Below are 16121 nucleotides of genomic sequence, written 5' to 3'. Positions count from 1 at the left end.
AATGTTGTGGCTCCTGATCCAATAATGCATCAAAAGATCCAATATATTTCATTGAAAAGTTTTCTTGTAGGCGTTATATCTGGAGAACTACATATACTGTAGCCAAATCCAAACTATCACTTAATCGTATGATGTGCTTATTCCGTTAGAAATACGGAAACTCGAATTAGGGGCCGTTCAAAAATGTTGTGGCCCCTGATCCAAAAATGTATCAAAAGATCCAATATATTTCATTGAAAAGTTTTCTTGTAGGCCTTATATCTGGAGAACTACATATACTGTAGCCAAATCCAAACTATCACTTAACCGTATGATGTGCTTATTCCGTTAGAAATACGGAAACTCGAATTAGGGGCCGTTCAAAAATGTTGTGGCCCCTGATCCAAAAATGTATCAAAAGATCCAATATATTTCATTGAAAAGTTTTCTTGTAGGCCTTATATCTGGAGAACTACATATACTGTAGCCAAATCCAAACTATCACTTACCGTATGATGTGCTTATTCCGTTAGAAATACGGAAACTCGAATTAGGGGCCGTTCAAAAATGTTGTGGCCCCTGATCCAAAAATGTATCAAAAGATCCAATATATTTCATTGAAAAGTTTTCTTGTAGGCCTTATATCTGGAGAACTACATATACTGTAGCCAAATCCAAACTATCACTTAACCGTATGATGTGCTTATTCCGTTAGAAATACGGAAACTCGAATTAGGGGCCGTTCAAAAATGTTGTGGCCCCTGATCCAAAAATGTATCAAAAGATCCAATATATTTCATTGAAAAGTTTTCTTGTAGGCCTTATATCTGGAGAACTACATATACTGTAGCCAAATCCAAACTATCACTTAACCGTATGATGTGCTTATTCCGTTAGAAATACGGAAACTCGAATTAGGGGCCGTTCAAAAATGTTGTGGCCCCTGATCCAAAAATGTATCAAAAGATCCAATATATTTCATTGAAAAGTTTTCTTGTAGGCCTTATATCTGGAGAACTACATATACTGTAGCCAAATCCAAACTATCACTTAACCGTATGATGTGCTTATTCCGTTAGAAATACGGAAACTCGAATTAGGGGCCGTTCAAAAATGTTGTGGCCCCTGATCCAAAAATGTATCAAAAGATCCAATATATTTCATTGAAAAGTTTTCTTGTAGGCCTTATATCTGGAGAACTACATATACTGTAGCCAAATCCAAACTATCACTTAACCGTATGATGTGCTTATTCCGTTAGAAATACGGAAACTCGAATTAGGGGCCGTTCAAAAATGTTGTGGCCCCTGATCCAAAAATGTATCAAAAGATCCAATATATTTCATTGAAAAGTTTTCTTGTAGGCCTTATATCTGGAGAACTACATATACTGTAGCCAAATCCAAACTATCACTTAACCGTATGATGTGCTTATTCCGTTAGAAATACGGAAACTCGAATTAGGGGCCGTTCAAAAATGTTGTGGCCCCTGATCCAAAAATGTATCAAAAGATCCAATATATTTCATTGAAAAGTTTTCTTGTAGGCCTTATATCTGGAGAACTACATATACTGTAGCCAAATCCAAACTATCACTTAACCGTATGATGTGCTTATTCCGTTAGAAATACGGAAACTCGAATTAGGGGCCGTTCAAAAATGTTGTGGCCCCTGATCCAAAAATGTATCAAAAGATCCAATATATTTCATTGAAAAGTTTTCTTGTAGGCCTTATATCTGGAGAACTACATATACTGTAGCCAAATCCAAACTATCACTTAACCGTATGATGTGCTTATTCCGTTAGAAATACGGAAACTCGAATTAGGGGCCGTTCAAAAATGTTGTGGCCCCTGATCCAAAAATGTATCAAAAGATCCAATATATTTCATTGAAAAGTTTTCTTGTAGGCCTTATATCTGGAGAACTACATATACTGTAGCCAAATCCAAACTATCACTTAACCGTATGATGTGCTTATTCCGTTAGAAATACGGAAACTCGAATTAGGGGCCGTTCAAAAATGTTGTGGCCCCTGATCCAAAAATGTATCAAAAGATCCAATATATTTCATTGAAAAGTTTTCTTGTAGGCCTTATATCTGGAGAACTACATATACTGTAGCCAAATCCAAACTATCACTTAATCGTATGATGTGCTTATTCCGTAAGAAATACGGAAACTCGAATTAGGGGCCGTTCAAAAATGTTGTGGCCCCTGATCCAAAAATGTATCAAAAGATCCGATATATTTCATTGAAAAGTTTTCTTGTAGGCCTTATATCTGGAGAACTACATATACTGTAGCCAAATCCAAACTATCACTTAATCGTATGATGTGCTTATTCCGTTAGAAATACGGAAACTCGAATTAGGGGCCGTTCAAAAATGTTGTGGCCCCTGATCCAAAAATGTATCAAAAGATCCGATATATTTCATTGAAAAGTTTTCTTGTAGGCCTTATATCTGGAGAACTACATATACTGTAGCCAAATCCAAACTATCACTTAATCGTATGATGTGCTTATTCCGTAAGAAATACGGAAACTCGAATTAGGGGCCGTTCAAAAATGTTGTGGCCCCTGATCCAAAAATGTATCAAAAGATCCGATATATTTCATTGAAAAGTTTTCTTGTAGGCCTTATATCTGGAGAACTACATATACTGTAGCCAAATCCAAACTATCACTTAACCGTATGATGTGCTTATTCCGTTAGAAATACGGAAACTCGAATTAGGGGCCGTTCAAAAATGTTGTGGCCCCTGATCCAAAAATGTATCAAAAGATCCAATATATTTCATTGAAAAGTTTTCTTGTAGGCCTTATATCTGGAGAACTACATATACTGTAGCCAAATCCAAACTATCACTTAACCGTATGATGTGCTTATTCCGTTAGAAATACGGAAACTCGAATTAGGGGCCGTTCAAAAATGTTGTGGCCCCTGATCCAAAAATGTATCAAAAGATCCAATATATTTCATTGAAAAGTTTTCTTGTAGGCCTTATATCTGGAGAACTACATATACTGTAGCCAAATCCAAACTATCACTTAACCGTATGATGTGCTTATTCCGTTAGAAATACGGAAACTCGAATTAGGGGCCGTTCAAAAATGTTGTGGCCCCTGATCCAAAAATGTATCAAAAGATCCAATATATTTCATTGAAAAGTTTTCTTGTAGGCCTTATATCTGGAGAACTACATATACTGTAGCCAAATCCAAACTATCACTTAACCGTATGATGTGCTTATTCCGTTAGAAATACGGAAACTCGAATTAGGGGCCGTTCAAAAATGTTGTGGCCCCTGATCCAAAAATGTATCAAAAGATCCAATATATTTCATTGAAAAGTTTTCTTGTAGGCCTTATATCTGGAGAACTACATATACTGTAGCCAAATCCAAACTATCACTTAACCGTATGATGTGCTTATTCCGTTAGAAATACGGAAACTCGAATTAGGGGCCGTTCAAAAATGTTGTGGCCCCTGATCCAAAAATGTATCAAAACATCCAATATATTTCATTGAAAAGTTTTCTTGTAGGCCTTATATCTGGAGAACTACATATACTGTAGCCAAATCCAAACTATCACTTAACCGTATGATGTGCTTATTCCGTTAGAAATACGGAAACTCGAATTAGGGGCCGTTCAAAAATGTTGTGGCCCCTGATCCAAAAATGTATCAAAAGATCCAATATATTTCATTGAAAAGTTTTCTTGTAGGCCTTATATCTGGAGAACTACATATACTGTAGCCAAATCCAAACTATCACTTAACCGTATGATGTGCTTATTCCGTTAGAAATACGGAAACTCGAATTAGGGGCCGTTCAAAAATGTTGTGGCCCCTGATCCAAAAATGTATCAAAAGATCCAATATATTTCATTGAAAAGTTTTCTTGTAGGCCTTATATCTGGAGAACTACATATACTGTAGCCAAATCCAAACTATCACTTAATCGTATGATGTGCTTATTCCGTAAGAAATACGGAAACTCGAATTAGGGGCCGTTCAAAAATGTTGTGGCCCCTGATCCAAAAATGTATCAAAAGATCCAATATATTTCATTGAAAAGTTTTCTTGTAGGCCTTATATCTGGAGAACTACATATACTGTAGCCAAATCCAAACTATCACTTAATCGTATGATGTGCTTATTCCGTTAGAAATACGGAAACTCGAATTAGGGGCCGTTCAAAAATGTTGTGGCCCCTGATCCAAAAATGTATCAAAAGATCCGATATATTTCATTGAAAAGTTTTCTTGTAGGCCTTATATCTGGAGAACTACATATACTGTAGCCAAATCCAAACTATCACTTAATCGTATGATGTGCTTATTCCGTAAGAAATACGGAAACTCGAATTAGGGGCCGTTCAAAAATGTTGTGGCCCCTGATCCAAAAATGTATCAAAAGATCCGATATATTTCATTGAAAAGTTTTCTTGTAGGCCTTATATCTGGAGAACTACATATACTGTAGCCAAATCCAAACTATCACTTAACCGTATGATGTGCTTATTCCGTTAGAAATACGGAAACTCGAATTAGGGGCCGTTCAAAAATGTTGTGGCCCCTGATCCAAAAATGTATCAAAAGATCCAATATATTTCATTGAAAAGTTTTCTTGTAGGCCTTATATCTGGAGAACTACATATACTGTAGCCAAATCCAAACTATCACTTAACCGTATGATGTGCTTATTCCGTTAGAAATACGGAAACTCGAATTAGGGGCCGTTCAAAAATGTTGTGGCCCCTGATCCAAAAATGTATCAAAAGATCCAATATATTTCATTGAAAAGTTTTCTTGTAGGCCTTATATCTGGAGAACTACATATACTGTAGCCAAATCCAAACTATCACTTAACCGTATGATGTGCTTATTCCGTTAGAAATACGGAAACTCGAATTAGGGGCCGTTCAAAAATGTTGTGGCCCCTGATCCAAAAATGTATCAAAAGATCCAATATATTTCATTGAAAAGTTTTCTTGTAGGCCTTATATCTGGAGAACTACATATACTGTAGCCAAATCCAAACTATCACTTAACCGTATGATGTGCTTATTCCGTTAGAAATACGGAAACTCGAATTAGGGGCCGTTCAAAAATGTTGTGGCCCCTGATCCAAAAATGTATCAAAAGATCCAATATATTTCATTGAAAAGTTTTCTTGTAGGCCTTATATCTGGAGAACTACATATACTGTAGCCAAATCCAAACTATCACTTAACCGTATGATGTGCTTATTCCGTTAGAAATACGGAAACTCGAATTAGGGGCCGTTCAAAAATGTTGTGGCCCCTGATCCAAAAATGTATCAAAAGATCCAATATATTTCATTGAAAAGTTTTCTTGTAGGTCTTATATCTGGAGAACTACATATACTGTAGCCAAATCCAAACTATCACTTAACCGTATGATGTGCTTATTCCGTTAGAAATACGGAAATTTGAATTAGGGGCCGTTCAAAAATGTTGTGGCCCCTGATCCAAAAATGTATCAAAAGATCCAATATATTTCATTGAAAAGTTTTCTTGTAGGCCTTATATCTGGAGAACTACATATACTGTAGCCAAATCCAAACTATCACTTAATCGTATGATGTGCTTATTCCGTTAGAAATACGGAAACTCGAATTAGGGGCCGTTCAAAAATGTTGTGGCCCCTGATCCAAAAATGTATCAAAAGATCCAATATATTTCATTGAAAAGTTTTCTTGTAGGCCTTATATCTGGAGAACTACATATACTGTAGCCAAATCCAAACTATCACTTAACCGTATGATGTGCTTATTCCGTTAGAAATACGGAAACTCGAATTAGGGGCCGTTCAAAAATGTTGTGGCCCCTGATCCAAAAATGTATCAAAAGATCCAATATATTTCATTGAAAAGTTTTCTTGTAGGCCTTATATCTGGAGAACTACATATACTGTAGCCAAATCCAAACTATCACTTAACCGTATGATGTGCTTATTCCGTTAGAAATACGGAAACTCGAATTAGGGGCCGTTCAAAAATGTTGTGGCCCCTGATCCAAAAATGTATCAAAAGATCCAATATATTTCATTGAAAAGTTTTCTTGTAGGCCTTATATCTGGAGAACTACATATACTGTAGCCAAATCCAAACTATCACTTAACCGTATGATGTGCTTATTCCGTTAGAAATACGGAAACTCGAATTAGGGGCCGTTCAAAAATGTTGTGGCCCCTGATCCAAAAATGTATCAAAAGATCCAATATATTTCATTGAAAAGTTTTCTTGTAGGCCTTATATCTGGAGAACTACATATACTGTAGCCAAATCCAAACTATCACTTAACCGTATGATGTGCTTATTCCGTTAGAAATACGGAAACTCGAATTAGGGGCCGTTCAAAAATGTTGTGGCCCCTGATCCAAAAATGTATCAAAAGATCCAATATATTTCATTGAAAAGTTTTCTTGTAGGCCTTATATCTGGAGAACTACATATACTGTAGCCAAATCCAAACTATCACTTAACCGTATGATGTGCTTATTCCGTTAGAAATACGGAAACTCGAATTAGGGGCCGTTCAAAAATGTTGTGGCCCCTGATCCAAAAATGTATCAAAACATCCAATATATTTCATTGAAAAGTTTTCTTGTAGGCCTTATATCTGGAGAACTACATATACTGTAGCCAAATCCAAACTATCACTTAATCGTATGATGTGCTTATTCCGTAAGAAATACGGAAACTCGAATTAGGGGCCGTTCAAAAATGTTGTGGCCCCTGATCCAAAAATGTATCAAAAGATCCAATATATTTCATTGAAAAGTTTTCTTGTAGGCCTTATATCTGGAGAACTACATATACTGTAGCCAAATCCAAACTATCACTTAACCGTATGATGTGCTTATTCCGTTAGAAATACGGAAACTCGAATTAGGGGCCGTTCAAAAATGTTGTGGCCCCTGATCCAAAAATGTATCAAAAGATCCAATATATTTCATTGAAAAGTTTTCTTGTAGGCCTTATATCTGGAGAACTACATATACTGTAGCCAAATCCAAACTATCACTTAACTCAGTATGATGTGCTTATTCCGTAAAAAAAAAAAAAAAAAAAAAAATGAAAACTCGATTTAGAGGCTGCTCAAAAATTTTGTGGACCCTGATGCAAAACTATTATTAGCGAAGATCGCAATCTTTTGAAGCATTTTTTGGATTATTCCTAAATTCTTGTTTTAAAGCAGTTCAAGGAAACAATAGCCTAATCATCAAACCTTACGTATTTTTATATCCAAAGAATCAACGAACGAATATGTAAATTGTATTCGAGATTTTCCGTTGAAATCAACGTGAGGACCTTGGATAGTTTTCACTATAGTACTTAAGAAGTATATAGTTTCTAGAGACCTGCACGGGCCGGGCTTGGGCGGGCCGACTCTGTTACTTTTTGGGGCCGGGCCGGCACTGATTTCTCTTCAGGTCGGGCCAGGCTGGGGCCGATTAATTGTAATTCTTTAATAATTATTGACTTTCACTAAACGATAATTGAAATAAAGCGAAACGTTGAAAAAGTGTGCCCGTGAATAATGTTACAAAGAATGCAATAGCTATTTACAGTTTGTGCTGCTTAGCGGCTGTACTTTCACTATAGAGGATTGCAGGCATTGTGCGGTAAATCGAGCTCTGACCTTGACCTTCACTGAACCCAAAATATGACAGGAAGGGGTGGGAAAGTTTTGCTTGTTGCTAAACAATATTGCCATCTTCACTTTATGCTAAAAATCAATTAAGTTAGATTTTTGTTACAGGAAATGGAGTTCTTGTTTTCTCGATGACAGGCAAAATTCTAGGAGGCAATGGTACCATATTCGGGAGGCAAGCGTCAGGTTGTGAACCAGAGTTTAGAAAATGTTTCTGAGGGTTAGGTCAAGTTTAATACTAAATTTTGAGAAAGATTGGGGCTAGAGCTAAATTTTTAAAAAAAATTATGAAGCCGGAGTCGGGCCAAAAACTTTTAAAATTTCTCGGGCCCGGGCTGGGCTTGGGCCAAAAAATTCAAAAAACTTATCGGGCCGGGCCGGGCTCGGGCTGAAAATCTCCAAAACTTTTCGGGCCCGGGCTGGGCCGGGCCTAGGTACATTCAGGCTGGATTGGGCTCGGGCCGAAATATTCGGCCCGTGAAGGTCTCTAGTAGTTTCATATATTGCGTGATGGAAAATAAAATTTAAGGCAGAAATCTTGGTATTCCCAAGTATTATATTCTTAACTAATATTTCTATTATTCTTCGTAGGTTTTTGTATTTCCAAGTATAGGGTTGCCTGGGCACATGAAAGCTGTAAAGACTCGTATTATTTGGGATGCCTCTCGCAGACTTGAATATTATATGATACTTCATGAAGATGTATATGATGTCGACTTTAAGATGTCCATTCCCATATATTTGAGGAAATGTAGATTCGTAGAAGAAACTGAAGGACTGTGGGCTTTTAAATATTACCTCCATTTCGCATGTGAAATGGAATGTTTTACTGAGAGGAAGATACAATTATGTAACTGTACAGACGTTAAGGTTGGATTTGATAAAGGTATATCTGTCTCTCTTGAAAATGAGGTGCATATCGCCATAAACTTATCTAACAGACATTTCTTCCAAAATCATTTAACAATGTACTTGTAAATAACTTAGAGATATATATTTACTATTAACTCGTCACGTGTAGCTAGAACTGTTATATTTATTTTCCAATAATATATATTAAGATCTAATAGTTTCATCTCCCAGCTGCAAACTTCAGTTTTCTTTAACTTGAAATAAAATAGCAAGTTCTAAATTAATAGAAATTTTGTACATAGCAAATATAAACGAAGAAACATCATTCGTCATACCTTGCAATACCAGCAGATGAACAGTGTTGCCACGTCAATATAAAATTATATTTTTAAATAGACACTACGCCAGATTAAGGGTTGCCAACCGTCCTGATTCTGTCGGGATTGTACCGATTTCTGACTTATTTGTCCCGCGTTCCGATTGGACAGTTGTCGGGACGCATATTGTTCCGATTTATAGATTTTCAAACTTAATTAATATTTTACGGGACCATTTTTACAGAGGAATAACTTATTCTTTTACACTCACAGCTTTATGTATAGACTCAATTTAACAAATTTGTGTTTTGTTTATTTAAAAAAAAATGCAATTGTTTTGGTTTGAATTTCTTGTATGATGATAGGCAAATAATAACACTTGATTTTAATAATACTTTCTGTCAGTAATTCCTTAACAATGTTATACACTCATTTGTGATTTTACAAAAAATCTATATAATTTTCCCTCGAAGCTTTGTTTACATTAAATAAATTTCAGTTATTTTTGTTTGAATTTGTTGCATATATTGCTTATACTTAGTGACAAGTAGTAACGGGAAAATACAACAATAAGGTCCCGCATCAGTCAGATTCGTGTTATCCAGTTGATTATTTATATTGTTTTCAACGATTCGCCGTACGTAAAGTCGTCTCCGGGGGGGGGGGGGGGAGGCTCCAACATCGATTGTCTCGTCCCGATTTTTTCCTAAGAAAAGTTGGCAGCCCTGGCCAGATTATTACATATTTCAAATTTCCATCTTAAACAAAAAGTTACACTGCCATATTTCTTATTCAGTGTTGAGAACTAAGAACAATGTAGAATTACAAACGTCCAAAGCTTAGAAGCTTTTAACAGCGAAACTGACAAGATAGGCGAGGCTTTCAAATAATCACCTGCAAGAACTGTTGTATTACCGGTGGTTGTGATGTTATAAAAACAAAGGCAGACAGGAATTATTTTTTTAAATTTTCCACAAATACATAATTTGAAGCAGTGTTGCAAACTTTACCAATATTTCTCATATCTCCGGAACGGATTGTCATATCAAAATGTTGTAAAAGTTAGAATGATTTGTTTATCCAATGTAAACCACACAAATATTGAGTTATGATATTTATCCAAGCATTTTTTGTAAATAAGGCTTTCAAAAAATTCAAATTCTTAACCTCTTGCAACATCAATTTGTACGTTAATCGAAACACACCGTGTGACGACTATGGTATCCAACGCTCAAATACTTTAGATTGAATTGATCCCGTCTATCTCAGTTGAGCTGCTATTGTAGGAGGGGCTTCCAAACTTCTGTAGCGTCCGTAGTTCGCAACACTCAACAATAAAGATTGCAGTGTAAGTTTTCATATATATTTGTATATTTTATATAGGCTATATGCATGTAGTACAAATTTTCATGTTATTGTCTGTTGGTACATTACTTCTAAAATATATTTTTCAGTTACTATTAATGTTCAATTCGTTATTGTGACGTCATAGAATAACAACGAAACATTGAAGTGCATTTTAGAAACTACTCAGAGTAAGAAGTAGAAAGTTTTTCTTTTAGAAACTGAAAAAATAATAATGATGAGAGAGCGCATTTACGGAAAGTTGCCAAGGCCCTTCGTAGACTGTAAAAGTAGCCATATTCCTCGTCGAAGGGAGTGTTAATTCATTGAATGTTTATTTGAAAAAAGAAACAGTATGGTATATCCATTGTATTTTTACAAAGATGAAATATATTCGTTTCCAATATATTTACATGTAGAAACATAAATTTTTGCTTTCTACTTTTAGATTTCTTTAAAAAATACTCCAGATGCAAGTTGGCCGGACGCGCATGTGTTAAGAGGATGGAACGTAAGCATGACATAAAATTAGTATCATATGACAACGATCTGTTTTAAGAAAAACAAACCCCATTTCTTTCATAGTAATTATCTAATTACCGTAAGTGTTTCAGTGAACGTTTCGTGACTAGGTACTCATTGACATAAACGGTTATTCAATAATCTAATTATCATTGTTGTATTAACCAAATCATTACTTCAAAAGGTATTTAAAATAGATTTACGAGCAAGCATAAAAAGCAAGAATAAAAACGAAATAAAACTTGTCTGTTATCTAATAGAACTCTTCCCTTATAATTACTCTTAATTTTAGCCGACGTTCGATTGTATTCCAAAGTAATATCATTGTTTTATTTTTCATACTTCTTTCAAACTAGGTATTATCAGCAACGAAATCTAGCGAGCGAGGATGGTAAGCAATTTGAATGGTCTCTGGCTTTGTAAAGTATGTTTCAAGTGAGAGAAACACAACACAATTTGCGCTTGAACATCTTATGCTTTGGAATAGCTAACCGTAATAAGAAACCGATATACTTTATATTCTTCACAACAAGATGAGATAACCATAATTATTTCGTTCTGTATCATTATGCTTTTCTAAAGTCTTGTCTTCATTCTGGTAGTTACACTGCTTTCCCTTTATCGTTGGCAATCGATTTTTCGATTGGTGTTGAGAACTGTTCCCAGTGGCATATTTAAGGGGGGCTTCCGGGTTTAAGCCCCCCGAAATTTTATTTACTATATTGACAACTTAGTATCGTTTCGTGCCTAATAATGCTGGGATGTAGTATGCTATTGACACGATATAAGCTGCTTCTGTCAATTATCCAGAATAGACAGGAATTCGATAATGATCATATCTCCACCAAATAACCTACGATGTAGGATTTATGCTTAACGTGCAAGAGGTAATAAAATTATTAAGAGCTAAGCATTTAATCTTTAAGTAGACATTTATTGTCATTAATGCTGTAGAGCTATGTGTACTGTGTTTGTGATGTTTAGTTAGTTAGATTGCTAGATTGCTAGACATTAGGCAAACTGTTGGTGATTCATTCAGCTGAGAGTAATCAGAGATTTACTACCACATACCTTGACGTTTACTGGAGTCGAACTCCTGGACTCGGAGTTCGTAGTCAGTGACGAACCACAGTGGAAGGGTTTCCACTGATAATGTGGTGAGACTGCTTCCAAGAATTATACTCCACGAACGGATTCCCTGGAACTGATCGCCATGGACGGATCCTCTGGAACTGATCTCGATTCAGTTCGACATAACCTTTTTATGTCATTTTGCTTCATGATGATTTCGTGGTTTCTCCCTTACCAAATTTCGTAGTTAATACATCTCAGTGCTGAAACCGTAGTTTCTGCATTTTCTCTCAGTGACCAAATCTCCAGACAGTTTACGTTTGCGATTTTCACCATTTTACCCAACTTTCAGAATGTGTTGTTGTGAACATAAAATATACAAAGGTTTACATTTTCGTCTTGCTTCAATGTTTGTTTATAATGTTATGACACGTGCAGACTCGTGTCTGGATCGTTACTTAATTAAAAACAAACAACCATAAGCACAATGTAATATTATGTGTTAATACGTCTGTCTGCAAGATTACTAATTTCTGACTGCAAGCCAATTCTTAAACAACAATTTAATTTCCATCTTTAGCCAAATTAATGAAATAAATGAATTTTAATATAAAATTTTATCTCTGAATTTGGCGTACCGTGACAATATTAAAGTAAATGATATATCTTGCAGAATTTTCACATTTCCAGGAATAAAGTTAGCAAAGCCCCCCGAAACAAAATCGTAAATACGCCACTGACTGTTCCTAATGTAATAGCCTTGCATATATACGATGCTTATGATTCAAGAAATACTTTCAACTTAAACACTCCGTCTTAGAAAATCTCTGTTATGATTTAAAATTTCAGTTTTATAATAACTTTGTTGCTTAAGAGAAGTTTTTTAACTAGTTTAATTTATCTTTAGCAAATCAGAAACAAAATTTTTTTTTTAAAAAAAAAAGAATTAACTTGTTTCTAAAAATAGCTAGTTTGGAAATGTTGAAAATAACTAAAATATAATATTTCTTTAATTTAAGGGTTTTCATAAATCTTTTAAATTCTTCTATGATAAAACAGACTATTTTCCTCCATCTCACTCACTTATTAGGCAACACTCAATTACCTCATACCTCCTACCTACTCTAATGCAAGGATACAAACAATCAACAAAATTTTACTAGCCCAAGAGAAAAGCTACTAGCCCACAATAGAAATAATTTCCTTACCTTTAGTATTTTAAGTCATATTAAAAACTTGCCCGCAAGGATGAACCACTCGCCCCGGACGAGTGGTTATTTGCAACCCTGCTCTAATGTGATGTTTCAATATTGATCTTGCGGCACAATAATCAGACAAAAAGAAGTAATTACTTTCTTTTAAGTAACAAGTTAAGTCAGGAGCATACAGATTGATTACTGAAATTGATTGATTGAATTTAGACATTTTCAAAGAATAGTTCAATTACTAATCTAAACATAGATCAATAAATTATACGATTTATAATGTCGGCGATTTCTGCAGTATTGTTTACCCTCAGTATCAGAATGACGTAACCCTCGCGTTTCATATTGTAGTTTATTTTTGTTCAAAATTCCCTCATTTTCTTTGTGTTACCAGTGTTGCCACACTTGATACAATTGTACCAAATTCAGCCCTTTTAAACATTTATCGGCCCGTTGGTACCACGCTGTCATTTCCAGCCTCTTTTGTGAAAAAGTTGGTAAAATTCTACCCAATTCAGAACCATTTAACAAATACTTGTCACATTTTCATATATGGCCATAATACCGTTTTAGTTTTATGGTCACTTTAATATAAAGGCGCATTTGGTTTCCTTACAGTACATACCGAAGATGATAACTGTTTTTCCTTTTAATTTGCAGCTTCTGTTATACTTGCTACGTGCCGCAAAAATTTCATCCACGGTTGTTCGAGGTTCTCCAATTTGGTTGGTTTTAAAAAATAATTTTTAAAAAGAGCACTTTATTGATTTGGACTCTTGCAAGGGGCGGGGTATCCTAAAACTTTACCTCTTTTAGTTTCGTGTTATAGAGCCATGTATTACACTGGTTTAAGATAATTAATTCAGCCCTTTTTGTTTGAATTTGGTACTATTTTTCAGCCCACTCGACAGCTAGGACCGTGGCAACACTGCCTGTAACGCTCGTTTCAGTCCCGAAAATCTTCCATACAGACGTCTATTTGTTCCAAAGTAAGTAATCAGAGGATCCAACGAATACAAGCAGACTTGAAACACTGCTTTATTATTTTTAAGCTTCCTATTCCATTTAATAATGCCTAATATTTCTGTCAACTTTTAAGCTTTATTCGACATTCACTTCTCAAAATTACGGCAGCCATATTTATATTTTCTTCCGTAAGGGCATTTAATGAAATCCCAGATCTGCTTCCTTTTGAAGTTGATTGTCTCCTATTTCAATTCTTGTATGTCAGCTACCGCTCTCCTCAGTTCAAAACAAAAATTAACAAAACATGTTGGTTCTCATTGTTTAAATCAATTTTCCGAGCGCGGCCGTGTAATCATTTTTATAGGAACAGTTTTGTGATGAAAGAATTCTAAATACGACGGTATTATATAAATCTGGGTTACACACAGGATGTAAATGTAATTTCCTATAGTAATTTATATCACACTTGAAGAATAGTTATTCTTTATGAACAGCCTTATTTTATCCTAGATGTAGACATGTTAAACAGATTAAACTTTGCTTTGTGGTAAAATACCTAAATCAGTGATTTCTCTAATCTTTTTTATTTTAATTGAAGTCTCCGTGTATTAGAAGGAGTTGAATTAAAAGACAAGATATAGTTTTATTTAGTTACAACACTAAGAAGTGGCCATTATCCAGTCTACAATATTTAATTAATTTTAGAATCTCTAACTATTTTTCTACAAATTATTTTAGGTGAAATTTATTCCTCAGAAGTGAGAGAAAAATGCAATTGCTTGTCGAACTGTTTGAGTCATTGGTACATCATAAAAAGAAAAGTTTCGACGTAAGTTTACTTTGTTTTAAATATTAATTCTTAGGTTAGGTTAGGTTACCAAAGTTACTACCTTTCGTTATGCGTTTAGTCTAGGGTGACCAACCGTCCCGTAAAAACGGGATTGTCCCGTATTTTCACTACCATTTCCGGTGTCCCGAAAACTTCTCCCGGGACGCCAAAATGTCCCGTATTTACGTACATTTGGCACAAAAAAACTTTCGAATCGCTAAAATTTCCTAATTTATATTATTTTCTAAGCTATGTGATTATATTGAAATATGTCTAATTACTGAGCAACGTCATTACGACGTTTGCAATATTGGATGTGGTGGCTGCACTGTTTTCCCTCCTAGGCCTCCCCACTCCGCAGACAGCAGTGCAAGGGGCTGAAAGTCTTATGGAGAACAAATGTAACCTGTTTTTACTCTCTGTTTCGGGCGGTGGAAGATTGAGGCGCTGTCATCAGTGCAGTACAGGGCTTCCGTGATTTGACAAAGATGTAACATACTTCCATTTACGAAAGGTGACCACAAGTATAGAACTATAAAAGTGAAAGTAAAAAAGAAAACTAGTTGTAAATGAAATAATGTCTAAAAGTAAGACAATGCAAATAAAAGGAGTTGGAATCCGATGCTGAGAGTAATTATAAATCCTGTCGGGGATAGATTGGAGCGCGCATATATTTTTAGTAATGTTTCCAAATATTTCATTTTTTGTTAGCTGCTGATAGTTACTTATTATCTAATTAATTCCACAACCTTTTCAATAGGTTTTAAAAGGAAAAGGTGTAAATTTGCCCTTTTTTGTGAGAAAAACAGAGAGAGAGCGAGAACGGAGAAGCTAAAAAAATATATTTAGGGGAGCAACCTATCCAGAAATAAAAGGTGTCCCGTTTTTCCTAGTTGACGATTTGGTCACCCTAGTTTAGTCCATGTTTAGTATGTGTCAAGCATGTACCGTGAGCCAGATCTCTCCTATAAAATTGTAATAGGGATAACTGTAATAGCCAATATCCTCCCCTCCTAATAAGTTCATTATTTATTTCAAACAATATTTTCCCATGATCTTTTGATTTATGTGGGAGGTTCTTTTCTCCCAAGGCAACGGCAGAGTAGAGAAGTGATAATTGAAGGATGATATAAACCGGCCTTTTGTGGGTGAAATTTATTAAGGAATGTATCGAATGAAAACATCAACTTACGAGAAATAAACTACAGGGCAAGTTTAGCGGTTCCAGATGTTATTGAAAAAAAGAAAAAGTACAGGATAAATTTCCAGTAACTATTTTAACTGTCCGAATAAATTGAAAGTCTTGTGTCGTGTCCTTATAAAATAAGAAACTAAATACCCTGAAAGACG

Source organism: Thermobia domestica, chromosome 14, assembly GCF_964235325.1.
Source record: "Thermobia domestica chromosome 14, izTheDome1.hap1.1, whole genome shotgun sequence".
Lineage (NCBI taxonomy): Eukaryota > Metazoa > Arthropoda > Insecta > Zygentoma > Lepismatidae > Thermobia > Thermobia domestica.
Note: the sequence above shows the minus strand (reverse complement) of the source record.